Source organism: Giraffa tippelskirchi, chromosome 10, assembly GCF_054371585.1.
Source record: "Giraffa tippelskirchi isolate mGirTip1 chromosome 10, T2T-mGirTip1v1.2.pri, whole genome shotgun sequence".
Classification (NCBI taxonomy): Eukaryota; Metazoa; Chordata; class Mammalia; order Artiodactyla; family Giraffidae; genus Giraffa; species Giraffa tippelskirchi.
In genome coordinates, this window is record NC_137284.1 from 61,504,134 (window position 1) to 61,517,556 (window position 13,423).

The 13,423-nt window shown below is 39.7% G+C and overlaps 1 protein-coding gene across 1 annotated transcript in view; it reads right to left on the reverse strand.

Moving 5' to 3' along the window:
• SEM1 (SEM1 26S proteasome subunit) overlaps window positions 1-13,423 on the reverse strand; it is a 353,898-nt gene that overhangs the window by 217,396 nt on the left and 123,079 nt on the right. Inside the window, exon 7 of the transcript XR_014066093.1 lies at window positions 2,990-3,117. The gene's annotated coding sequence lies outside the window, so the exon portion shown is untranslated. The remainder of the gene's footprint in view (window positions 1-2,989; window positions 3,118-13,423) is intronic.

Genomic DNA, 13,423 nt, shown 5'->3' on the forward strand with positions numbered 1-13,423 from the left:
CTTCACTGCCAAAGCATAAAGGCCCTGGGCAATGCAGGAAAGGGGAGGCCTGGACCAACTCTGCACTATGCTCAGAAGCTTGGAGGTTTCCTTCTCGTGATGAGGAGCCATGGAGGAATTTTTCTTGTTTTAAGCCAGAAAGACACATGGCCAGACTTTTTAGACTGTTTTTGTGGCATAGAAGATGATAGAGGCAGGGAGACGGGATAGACGCATCCCCTCACTAATCTGGAGCAGCGATGGCAGGCACTGGGTACAGAGGGCAGATATGGGAAACTCGGCTGAGAGGGCTGCGTGGTTAGGCTCACCCTTGGCTCCACCCAAGCCCTGTGTTAGCCTCAGTGTGGTTGTGCCTGTTTCATAACTTACATGGGGTCTTTCTCTTGTAGGGCCTTGGCTGGTCCCACCAGAACCTCTGGGATGAAGGAGACTTAGAAAGTGGATATGCACCCAGGTGGCGCTAGTGGTAAAGAACCCGCCTGTCAATGCAGGTTCCATCCCTGGGTTGGGAAGATCCCCTGGAGAAGGGAATGGCTACCTGCTCCAGTGTTCTTGCCTGGAGAATCCCATGGACAGAGGAGCCTGGCGGGCTACAGTACATGGGGTCGCAAAGAGTCGGACATTACTGAAGCAACTTAGCACACATGCATGCCCCTTTCTAGACTCTTCAACTTATGGCATTTGGAGCTTTTATTTAACATTCAAAAGGAAATCCAGCTCCCAGATCCTGGGGTGGCAGAGGCACTATTTTTTTTTTTTTTACATTGGTATTTCAAAAATTTGCCCAATGTTTTCTAATTTCCTTACTGATTTTATTTAAAGAATAGTAACAGTTTGCATTTTGTTGAGAAAGATTAAATGAAGGAAATCACAAGCTGCTCAGAGTTCCTGATGCTTTGGAAGTAGCAGTTCCTCAAGTTAAAGTAGTAAAACTCAACAGCTTGCTAAAATACTGCCATATGAAAGAAAAAAAAAATTTAAACCAAGGAATTAGTGTGCTGCCAGCAATAAAAGACTATTTGTTAGCACTTGGCCAGCACCAAGTTTTATGTTATTGCTAACAAGAAGCTGATAACATGATTTCTGAAAGATTTTCAATGCTTGGCAAGTACATTCACTCCTTACTATTTCATACTTCAATGCTAAATATTTCCAAAAAACTAGACTTCTTTAACACTTATCTTAGTTATTTTAGAGCCATGCACACTACCCTGAACTTTCACTATTTAATACTTACACATTCCAAAGGCGAGCCACATTTGGTCCACGAGATAAATGCAAACAATAGAATGAATGTTTCCTATGCTCTGTTCTAAATCCTACAGCTTACTATCTGCAACAACTGATAAAGTTGAAAAGAGGTTTGGGATCCAAATTGTCATTGCTTACACTTCGGCGATTGTCTAGCAATGCTGTGGACTAATGAAGCACTTTGGCCAAATAGATCCTCTTCCTGCCTCCTTCAGAAACTGCCCCTGAAGAATGAGACCTGAGAATCTAATTAGCATGCACATTTTTGCCTCATCCTTTGAATCAGCTTGTGGGATGAACAGCTGTTCTGCTGACTTCTCTGTTTCTCTGCAAAGCAGTTTGCTCTTGAGCAGGGAGTTGCTCATTAGCCAAGCCTGTCAACCATATTGAACCTGAGAGGGATCAATGAGGCAAATTCAGATAAGAAATACCCTACAAATGTCAAAATTGATTGTACCTACTGCTAAATGTAGGGATTCAATGATGTATAACATGGGAAATAAAATGGATAAGATGGCAAAATGGGTGAAGGTGGTCAAAGAGTACAAATTTCCAGTTGCAAGATAATAAGTTCTGAGGCTGTAATGTGCAGCATGGTGGTTATAGTTAGTAATATAGTATTGTGCATTTGAAAGGTGCTGAATGAGTAGATCTTAAAAGATCTCATCACAAGGAAAAAAATTTGTAACTATATGAGGTGATGATACTAAATTCACTGTGGTGAATGATCATTTCCTAATATATATGTAGCAATCAAATCATTATGTTTTACACCAAAAACTAATGTAATGCTATGTCAATTATATGTCAATAAAAAATAAAGGTGAGAAGTTGGATGTGGCAATGGGAGGTGCTTACAGATCAGAGAACATCAGTGAAAGAGATTATTCAATTGTAAACTTCTTAAAGGCACAGTACTATATTTCACTCATTTTTATATCCTGTATAGGGCCTATTTCAGTGCTCTTCAAATTAAGAAAGAAACAAAAAGATGAGTAACATGGTTTCTGTCTTCAAGGAACTCACTATTTGAGAGGAAGAAAATAAGTAAACAATTGCAATACAAATTACAAATGCTACACACAGCTTCCTCATTTAGAACTGTATACACACTCCTTGCACTCTCAAACCAATTATCACATTCCTCCTTTTGCTTACACAAGCATCTCTAGAACTTGTGAAGTAATACGACCTTTGAAAAATATTTATGTAGTTCTCTACCATCTTTCACATGAAGAAAATGCTGATCGTTTTTAGTACCCACCTCTTATGTGCCGACAAGAACCAGCAGAGTTCTCTGAAGTGTTTCTGGATTTATGTTTAAGTTTGACTAATTAACTGAGCAGGAGAAAGAAAGATTAGTCACTATATAGTTTTACAACTCATCAGCAACTCCAGGACTCCATTAGTAAAAGCTGGAACATTCCACAGGCACGATCTTCACAAGGATACTGAACAGATTTCATTCTGTGACTTGTTTCAGAATGAAATTCTACCTGCCCTTCTTTGCTGAAATGTGATCCAACACAATTTGAAAACTTTAAAACATCAGATGAGGAGGTAAGCTGTTGTTTAAGATAAACTGCCATGCCCTAGCTCAAAGCACATTTCCCCAGTGCTCACAACCCTCCACCTTGTTGGTCAGAAGCCAAGGAGTTTGTTTGCTGTCACCAGTAACCATCTACCTACCATGAGTGAACATCCTTTCCATTGTCCCAAGCATGAAGTATATACGTACTGTGTGGGGAAGCTGCAAATTCTCTAAAGCAAGTTGCAGTGGAGGAGGCAGAAATGTGAGTTTAGTCTGCAGGAACTGATGAAGTCTTCTCTGAACATCTGGTTTTTATTGAGACAGCAATTACTTCCCTGGGAAGCGAGAGAAGACACCCCAACTCACTAAAGCTTGAATGTTAAAGCTCAGTCACACAGTCATACGCATTTTAGAATTGAGGTTTCTTACATCTCTGTGTTAGTTTTTCTTTGATTGACAGTCCAGAAGACATCAAGGGATCCAGTCAACAAAACTGATCCCTTAAAATTGTTAAGTTAAAGACAGTCTTTTATGTATGAAAAGGGGCTTGGAGACTGGCTATGCTTTCATTCAGCTGCTAAGATTCCTAGGGATGAACAGTATTGTGGTCAGTTTCGTCCCATGCCATTCAAGGTCCCAAGGAAAAAACATGGCATTTTCACATTTAAAAACTGGCATATGTTTTCCTAGTAATTACATCTTATATGTTTACTATTCAAAAATGCAGGTGTGAGTTTTTGAACAGTAGCCAATGACAATGGGCCTGACTGGCAGCAGTTCTTAAGTGAGTCATGTTTCACTGTCTGTCGGCTTTTATAACTGTTTTCACTACTAATTTAGTTCTGTGATGCAGTGTGCAATTAGTTCTATTATGGAAGCAGCTGTCTTCAGTTTTACAATGACGCTTTCCCCTTTGGCTTGCACAGAGCGTGTTGTGGTTCTGCTGATGTGATGATGGGAGTTGTAAAGAGGTACCTTGATGAGCCACAGTGGGCCCGAATGTTCCACACACATAGGATTCTTGCTTACTGACTCATTGCTATTCTAATGCTGTTTCTCACAGTTCAGTTAAAAGGGGCATTGCAAAGGAAGTTGTTCCTTGAAAGACATGTTCTGTGGAGACTGGTGGCCGTCTCATTTGTATGCCCTCCAATCCTGTTATTTATAAGTGATGTATTAGGTCAAAGTTGAGGTGGGGAGATCCAGTGGGCAGAACAGGAGAGTTGTATCTGGTTCCCTTTCTAACTTTGAGCTGTGGTTTTGAAGAACCAAGAATAAGCCTGAATGGAGCAGATGCCACTATATGAACAATAGAAGAATAGAAGAAGGGGCCTAACGTTTATAGCTAGAGGGGATGGGTTAATATTCTGTGGCTTTCACTGCTCTCTGGAAAAGCATCCTATCATCTCAAGAGTTTCTGTGTTTTTAATTTCCAGTCCCAGGTCCCTTCTGTCACCTAGAATTCTCCAGGAAACCCAGAGCAATGCTCATTCTGATCCTATCTGCTCTAATGCTCTAAGTAGAGTCCATAGTTTGAGCATTCCCTTCTAGGTCTAACTTCAAGCATAATTTTCTAGTACATCTTTAGAACCTTAAGTATCCTTTGCAAACTGGGAGTATTAACTTCACAAGAAGCCTGTTAGAAACACAGGCCCTTCAGCCTCACTTCTGACCTACCTGGTCAGAATCTGCACTTTAACAATATCCTCAGGCAATTTGTATGCACATTAAGGTTTGAGAAGCTCTGCTTTAGAACTTTATTATTTGGCTGCTACTTGTTAGTGGTTGCTAATGAGCATGACTGAATGTTATTGAATTTAGAACACTTCTGGTCACCTGAAGTATCTGCTTCCTTTATTTGTCTCTATTTTTTATTGACCACACCTCCCTCTCTAAACCTTAAGCTCTTTGAGCACAAGTACATTCTCTGTACTGCCCCCAGATATTAACCTTCAACAAATATTTGTTGAGTGAAACAAATGAACACATGACCCATTGTAGACAAAATGTGTTTGTAGTAACAGAGGCCCGGCAGATCAAATTCCATAATCCTCTGGTGTTGCCTCAGGACCTCAGCACATCATGCCTGGGGCAGGCAGATGAGAGGGAAATTGAGACAGGCAGTTTAGCAGTTCAGAGACCATACTGCTATGATAGCCCCAGAGAAAATCTTGGTTGTCTAAGATAGGATTGGTGGCTCCAACTTTCTTCCTTTGATTTTTTGAGAATGGGAGTTATCAGTCCTGCTGCAAGAAGTCATGCATTCCAGCAAACTGAAACAGTCCTTTAAAATCCTACTCCACAGTGGTGGTGGTGATTTAGTCACTAAGTTGTGTCCAACTCTTGCGACCCCATGGACTGTAGCCTGCCAGGCTCCTCTATCCATGGGATTCTCCAAGTAAGAATACTGGAGTGGGTTGCCATTTTCTTCTCCAGGGTATCTTCCCAAGCCAGGAATCTAACCCAGGTCTCCTGCACTGCAGGCAGATTTTTTACCAACTGAGCTATGAGGGAACACAGGGATTGCTGGAAAAGCAGCCAATGAGGTACAAGAGCCTGAGGCTTGGTGGGCTGACCAACTGGTTTGTCGGAGACTGTTTTGGTTTCAGAACTGGAAGTCCTATGTCTCAGAAAACCCCTCAAGTCCTGGGGAAACTGGAACCCCTGGTCACCCCACCTGACTGCTTACTGAAGGGCCATATCCACTGAGAGTCTCTGCTAAAGGTGAAGGACTTGGAGCCTTTGACAGACATTTACGTTTTTAGGGCACGTTTGCGATCTAACCAGAAATGTCCAACAGCAAAAACTTACCTAGAGGCAGATCTCTTAAGTCCATCCATGGGATGGTGGCTTAACTCCCACTAATTTCACACAGGAATCCTTTATTTTTGTCTTTTTTATAAATATGAAGAGGGACAGACTTTTTTTTTCTCACGAAAGGATGGCTCATTTAAAAGCACCATCTTAGAAATCTTAGCTTTTTTTTCCACCAGGTACTTCCCCAAAGATGCTAATATTTGAATTATCTTGGAAGTATATGGCCCCAGGACCAGAGCAAAACCTTTGCTTTCATATGGGAAAGGCACAGGGGTTGTTTTCCTAAATTAAATTCACTTCCAGACATAATTTTTATGATTTCCATTTCCAAATATGCTCATTTAGTTCTTTCTACCTAAAAAAAAATACAGATGGTATTGGATGGGATTGGACTGTGGTGTTATAAATCCAGGACCAGATGATTTAATTCTAAAGTACTATAATTCAATTGGAATGCTTTTATATACATATAGCATTTCAGCTATGTAACTAAATAATATTACCTAATGATTTAATCTATAAATGGTCTGAGTGTTTCCTTTTTGTCATGACGCTATTGCCATGGTGGGCAGTGGTCACCATTCAAAAAACACAGGACTGTTCAAAGCTGGACTTTCTTGAATTCAAAAGTGGGTTTTTCTCAACATCCTAGGTTTAAATATTTTAATTTATTCCTTAAAATGTGTCCCACAATATAGTATATAAAGTTTAAGAAATGAATAGGGAAAATCATTTAAAACAACTGTTCTGTTACAACTGTTGTGAGAAAGTGGTTATTTTATATATTATATATATTATATATAATATATATATACATATTCTTCTTTAAAATACTATTGTATCACAGACGTTATATAGAAAACACTGAAAATAATACATGGTTCTATAATTGAAAAAGACTAAATAAAGCTATTCCCCAAACTCTTATTTAATTGTTTAACATACCTGAGTGACTTTAGAATAGCTAAGTGCGACATTACAGAGCACTTGATCATGACAAATGCAATTACCAACTGAAGTCCATTAGTATTTTCTGAACTGCATTTATTACTTTGATTGCAAAATAGTTTATGTTTCCATTCACAAAGCATGATCTTATTCTTGCTCACTCACTCATCTGTTGGACACTTGTAGACTGTTTGCTTGTGATTACAGCAGTATTCTTAACTGTGATGTTGCAGCATACTGGTATGTCAGGATCGATTATGAAGTGTGTTGAAAGAAGTTGGTACTAATTAGAGGAAAGTGGTCCAAAGCTTACAAATTATTTACTGTATAAAATAGATTAGAGTAGCTCCAGATTATCCAAGTCATTTTATCATGCGGTGCTTTCTTAAGAGAGAGGAAAGAAATGGGTTTTGAGCTAGCTGGCCATAGCTTGCTCTCTACGTTTCTGAACAGCAGTCTGGGGAGTGTGACACATGGGAAGGTAGCTGACAGAAACTGGATAGGAAAAACTGTTAAGAATGACTGGCCTACACTGTCAAAAAGAAAGAATTAGGAAACAGAAAAATTAAGATGTTGTATAAAAAATCCAATTTGCTCCTGCACTGAAGTTCAATGGAAAAAAAGAAATTCTTGCACCAATGTTCATTCAGAAATAGTTAAGAATCTATCAGACACTATGAGTGCCAGTTCAGGTCCTACAAGGAGAATTCACCTTAGGAGAGGCATGGTTCAGTTCAGTCAGTCACTCAGTAGTGTGCGACTCTTTGTGATCCCATGGACTGCAGCATGCCAGGCCTCCCTGTCCATCACCAACTCCCAGAGCTTACTCAAACTCATGTCTATTGAGTCGGTGATGCCATCCAGTCATCTCATCCTCTGTCATCCCCTTCTCCTCCTGCCTTCAATCTTTCCCAGCATCAGAGTCTTTTCCAATGAGTCAGTTCTTTGCATCAAATGACCAAAATATTGGAGTTTCAGCTTCAGCATCAGTCATTCCAATGAGTATTCAGGACTGATATCCTTTAGGATGGATTGATTGGATCTCCTTGCAGTCCAAGGGACTCTCAAGAGTCTTCTCCAACACCACAGTTCAAAAGCATCATTTCTTCAGTGCTCAGCTTTCTTTATAGTCTAACCCTCACATCCATACATGGCTACTGGAAAAACCATAGCTTTGACTAGACAGACCTTTGTTGGCAAAGTAACGTCTCTGCTTTTTAATATGCTGTCTAGGTTGGTCATAACTATTCTTCCAAGGAGCAAGCGTCTTTTACTCCTGCTGTTTATGCATGCTTCCTTGAATTTCTTCACTTTGACGTTCACAGCACCATTATTGTTGTCATTTTTAGTTTAAATAAATTGAAAAAAAAAATTTTAAAGAACCATTCACCAAGATGGTGTTTAGAAAAGACCCTAATGCTGGGAAAGATTGAAGGCAGGAGGAAAAGGGGACGACAGAGGATGAGATGATTGGATGGCATCAGAACTCAATGAACATGAGGTTGAGCAAGCTCCAGGAGATGGTGAAGGACAGGAAACCCTGATGTGCTGCAGTCCATGGGGTCACAAAGAGTCAGAAATGACTGAGCAACTGAACAACAACACTACTACCAAGGTGGAGTAGACATGCAAGAGATTTGTTGGGGGAAATGTTTCTGAAGGATAAATGGTAAGGGATTAGGAATAGCTAGGGAGAGCCTTCAGAACAATGCTGCTATGACACACGTAAAAGGAAAGAAAGAAACATTGCATTAGGTGTAAAGGTCTCTGATCACACTGCAGCTCTGAGAAAGTTCCAGCCAACTCAGTCGGGAGTCTCTGAGTGTAGTGGGTTGAATGCTGCCTAATCCCTGCCCCAGATGGGTATGTATTCCTGGAACCTGTATATGTGACCTTATTTAGAAGAGGAGTCTTTACAAATATAATCAAGGATATCAGAGACTTCCTTGGTGGTCCAGTGGTTAAGATTTCACCTGCCGACGCAAGGGACACAGGTTCATTCCCTGGTCTGGGAAGATTCCACATGCCACGGGGCAACTAAGATCATGTGCCACAACTACTGAATCCTGCATGCTCTAGAGACCATGCTTTGCAACAAGAGAAGCCAGAGTAATGAGAAGCCTGAGCACCACAACTGGAGAATAGCCCTTGCTTGCTGCAACTAGGGAAAAGCCTATGCACAACAACACTCAGTGCTACCAAAAATGAATAAATACATAAGTAAAAATTTTTTAAAAAAGGGAATCAAGATGAGATAATTCTGGACTATCTATGTAGTCCCTAGATTGCATAACGAGTGTCCTAATAATAACAGAAGACATGGATATGGAGAGGAGAAGGTCATGTGAAAATAGAGACAGATACTGGAATTATGTAATATACAAGCCAAGGAACACACAGACTGCCAGCAGCTACCAGAAGCTAGGAAAGATGAATGAAGTGGATTCTTCCACAGCTTCTGGAAGGAACCAATTCTGCCAATACACTGATTTCAGACCCTGGGCCACCAAATTGTGAGATAATAATATATTTCTGTTGTTTTAAGCCATCCAGTTTGCAGTCGCTTGTTATGGAAGCCACAGGAAACTAGTATACTAAGTCAAAGTTGCTCATTAGAGAAGCCCTGTATCTCACAGGAATGGGACAGCACTGAGCTATGTCATGTCATTAGCTAGAAGAGGCCCAGGAGAAGCATGGCCTCCCCATGAACACACAGTAAATCCAAAAGAGTGGCAACTGCAGCTATCATTTAACTATCAAGAAGATCTGGGTGATGCAGTTCCATGACTGCCATGTCATGAAACAGCAAAGAAGCAAAGACTAGAGACTACAGTCTTTCCTTTCAGAAATTAAATTGGTCAAGCAGTGGATGTTGCACACATGGAGATACAAGTATGTATGCGACAAAGCAGGACTACTTTATGCATACATTTGAGGGAATCCAAAACCCTGGAAGAGTCAGCCAAAATAGTTGAATCTGGGAAGGCTCCCTAAATGAAGAAAGTGGTGCACTGAGATCAATGAATGGGAAGCAGGGCAAATAGAATGGGTGCAGGCATAAAGCAGAGGGCCAGAGGTAAGGATACAGCTGGAAGGAAAGAGTTTGGCCTAGTTGTTTCTTACAAAACTACCTACAAAAAGAAGAGGTCGAAGAGGAAGAGATTTCGCAAGGCAGAGAGTAGATCTGAAGGGAAAGGTGAGCAGAAACATAAAGAAGCAATAAGGCCTTCTTGAATCCCATATGTATTTATTTTACTAAAAAATAAATATTTCCCAGGTTACTTCAGACCTGGGAGAAGAGGAAAGCAGAGGATGAGATGGTTAGATAGCATCACTGACTCAATGAACATGAATTTGAGCAAACCTCGGAAGATAGTGGAGGACAGGGAAGCCTGGCGTGCTGCAGTCCATGGGGTTGCAAGGAGTCAGAGATGACTTAGCAACTGAGCAACAGCAACTTCCAACCTACATGACAACAATCCTAGAAGGTCTTGTTTGCTGGAATGACAAATATTTAATCAGGATCCAAAAGAAATTATTACATTTATTAAAAAATAAACAAGGAGGATAATATTTAGAGCTGGTAACCCTCGCAACCCTATTTATTGACTAATACTGGGTAAGGTGCTTATATTCTGAAGTAGATTTTCATATGTTAGACAGAGATAATAAAATCTTTATGTCACAGTTATTGAGAGGATTAAATGAACCAGAGAATGTTAATGCACAGTGTAAGTTACTATGTTTGATGACGACCCATGCTATCATCTAAATTTGAGTTAAATACACATAGGTATCCATAATACCATCACTCAAAAACAATTACTATTAACTTTTAGTATGTAAATCCTCCCATATTTTTTCAATTTGTATGTGGAGATATATATTGACATATTTTTCCTACTTTTATGGATTGCCACTTGCCCATAACACACACACAAATGAATTATTCAGAATATGTTTTTCCTTGTACGTAATGTATTGTGGTGGAGAAGGGAATGGCAACCCACTCCAGTATTCTTGCCTGGAAAATCCCATGGACAGAGGAACCTGGCAGGCTATAGTCCATGGAGTCACAAAGTGTTGGACATGCTTGAGGGACTAACACAACAATGTATTGTGGACATTCTTTTGTGTTAGCAAATAAAGATCTAAAGCATTTTTGATGGCCAAATATGGTAGAGATTGCTAGTTCGGCTATGTCTTGCTTTTGTCTTCTTCTGGATACCCAGAAAAATACACACCCCAGTTGCCTTTAAGTTAGGCAGAACTATAGTACCAGTTCTGGTCAATGAGCTCTAAGCAGAAATGATGTGTATCACATACAGGTTGAAGTGTTGAAGAACCTTTGCATTGCCCTCCAATCCTTCCAAAGTGGCATTTCAAAGAAATCATGGAGCTATAGAATGGAGATAGACTTTTTAAAAAGCTGTCTTTTCTCTCAATGGATTTTGTATGAGCAAGGAAAAAAATTAGGTGTAGAGCCTCCACGATATCAGAATTTGCTTGGTATAGCAACATTGTCTAGCTTGTCCTAACATGCAGGGTAATATTCCAGTGTGTGTGTGTGTGTGTGTGTGTGTGTGTGTGTGTGTGTGTGTGTGTGTATGCTCAATCTCTCAGTGGTGTCCAACTCTTTGCGACTCCATGGACTGTAGCCCGCCAGGCTCCTCTGTCTATGAGATTTTCCAGACAATAATACTGGAGTGGGTTGCCATTTCCTATTCCAGGGGATCTTCCCAAGCCAGGGATCAAACCTGTGTCTCCTGCATTGGCAGGCAGATTCTTTACCACCAGCACCACTATTACCCATTACTATATGTGAACACATAGGTTGTTTCAAATTCTTTATTATTAGAAGCAATTATACAATGAATATTTATATATAAATACTTTTTTTGTAAATTAATCTGATTATATCCTTAGAATAAAATCCTAGAAATAGAATTTCTGGGTCAAAGGTATGTACACTTTAACTTTTGATAGATACTGACTGACTGCTCCCTCACAGGGGTTGTACCCAAATTGCAAAGCCTTATACATGTTTGGCAAAACTATGTGTTATCAACTAAATTTTAAAAATCAATGTCTTTGATTACTAATAAGGTTTAATGTTTTCATATTTTTAATATTTATCGGCCATTTAAATTTTTTAGTGAAGTATAATTAATATCATATATTTTTTTCATTTGGCTGTTTGTTTTATAGTAGTAATAGTGCTTGACATCTCAAGAATATCTAACCTTTACCTATATACTCCAAATATATTCCTTATTTGTTGTCTGTCTTTTAATCTTACTTTTAATGTTTTGCCATAAGGGTATCTTTACTTTTTACATAGGTAAAGTTAAGAGTTTCCTTTATGGTTTCTGATTTGGGTGTCTTGATTAGCTTTCTAAACTTTTCTATATCAGGTTTAAAAAATATTCACCTATATTTGACTCAAGCACTTATAGGATTTTCTTTTTCATAGTTATTTTATTAACCCACCTAGCAACTGTATGATAGGGCTCCTATCAGTTCAGTTCAGTTCAGTCGCTCAGTCGTGTCCAACTCTTTGCGACCCCATGAATTGCAGCACGCCAGGCCTTTCTGTCCATCACCAATTCCCGGAGTCTACCCAAACCCATGTCCGTTGAGTCGGCGATGCCATCCAACCATCTCATCCTCTGTCGTCCCCTTCTCCTGCTCCCAATCCTACCCAGCATTAGGGTCTTTTCCAATGAGTCAACCCTTTGCATGAGGTGGCCAAAGTATTGGAGTTTCAGCCTCAACATCACTCCTTCCAATGAACACCCAGGATTGATCTCCTTTAGGATGGATTGATTGGGTCTCCTTGCAGTCCAAGGGACTCTCAAGAGTCTTCTCCAACACCACAGTTCAAAAGCATCAATTCAGCGGTGCTCAGCTTTCTTCACAGTCCAACTCTCATATCCATACATGACCACTGGAAAAACCATAGCCTTGACCAGATGGACTTTTGTTGGCAAAGTAATGTCTCTGCCTTTAATGCTATCTAGGTTGGCCATAACCTTCCTTCCAAGGAGTAAGCGTCTTTTAATTTCATGGTTGCAATCACCATCAGCAGTGATTTTGGAGCCCAAAAAAATAAAGTCTGACACTGTTTCCCCATCTATTTCCCATGAAGTGATGGGACCAGATGCCATGATCTTAGTTTTCTGAACGTTGAGCTTTAATCCAACTTTTTCACTCTCCTCTTTCACTTTCATCAAGAGGCTCTTTAGTTCTTCTTCACTTTCTGCCATAAGGGTGATATCATCTGCATATCTGAGGTTATTGATATTTCTCCCGGCAATCTATCATTTTCCATTTGATTTCAAATAGCACCTTTCATATAAAAATTCCTATACATGTTAGTATGCTTATGTACTTCTTATTTAGTTGATCTAGCTGTCTATTCCTAAGCCAATATATGCTATTTTATATATTATGGACTTAGAATTTACTAAACTTAGTGCAAATCTTCCTCCCAATTAGTCTTTTCTTAAAAATTAGAACTTTCTAGATATATTCCTACTTTAATTCTTCAAGACAAATTAGAATAAATTTGTAAAGTTCCATGCAACAATCTATTTACTATGCAATAAAACCTTCTGTAGAACTGCTCAGGTTGAAGCAAAGGAGATGGCAAAAGTGGGCTAAAGTCCTATCTACTTTTCCACCAACTGGGTCCCTGCTGCAACTTCTGAGGAGCAATCTGAGAAATCACTACTCCGAGATATTCTAATGCACTAAAGGATATCCTATCCTATCAGAAAATGCCATGGGGCAACCAGAAACAAGGGAGACTCATGGTCTTGTTTTCAATACTGATGACCTTGTGTTAGTTGCTCAGTCATGTCTGACTTTTTGTGA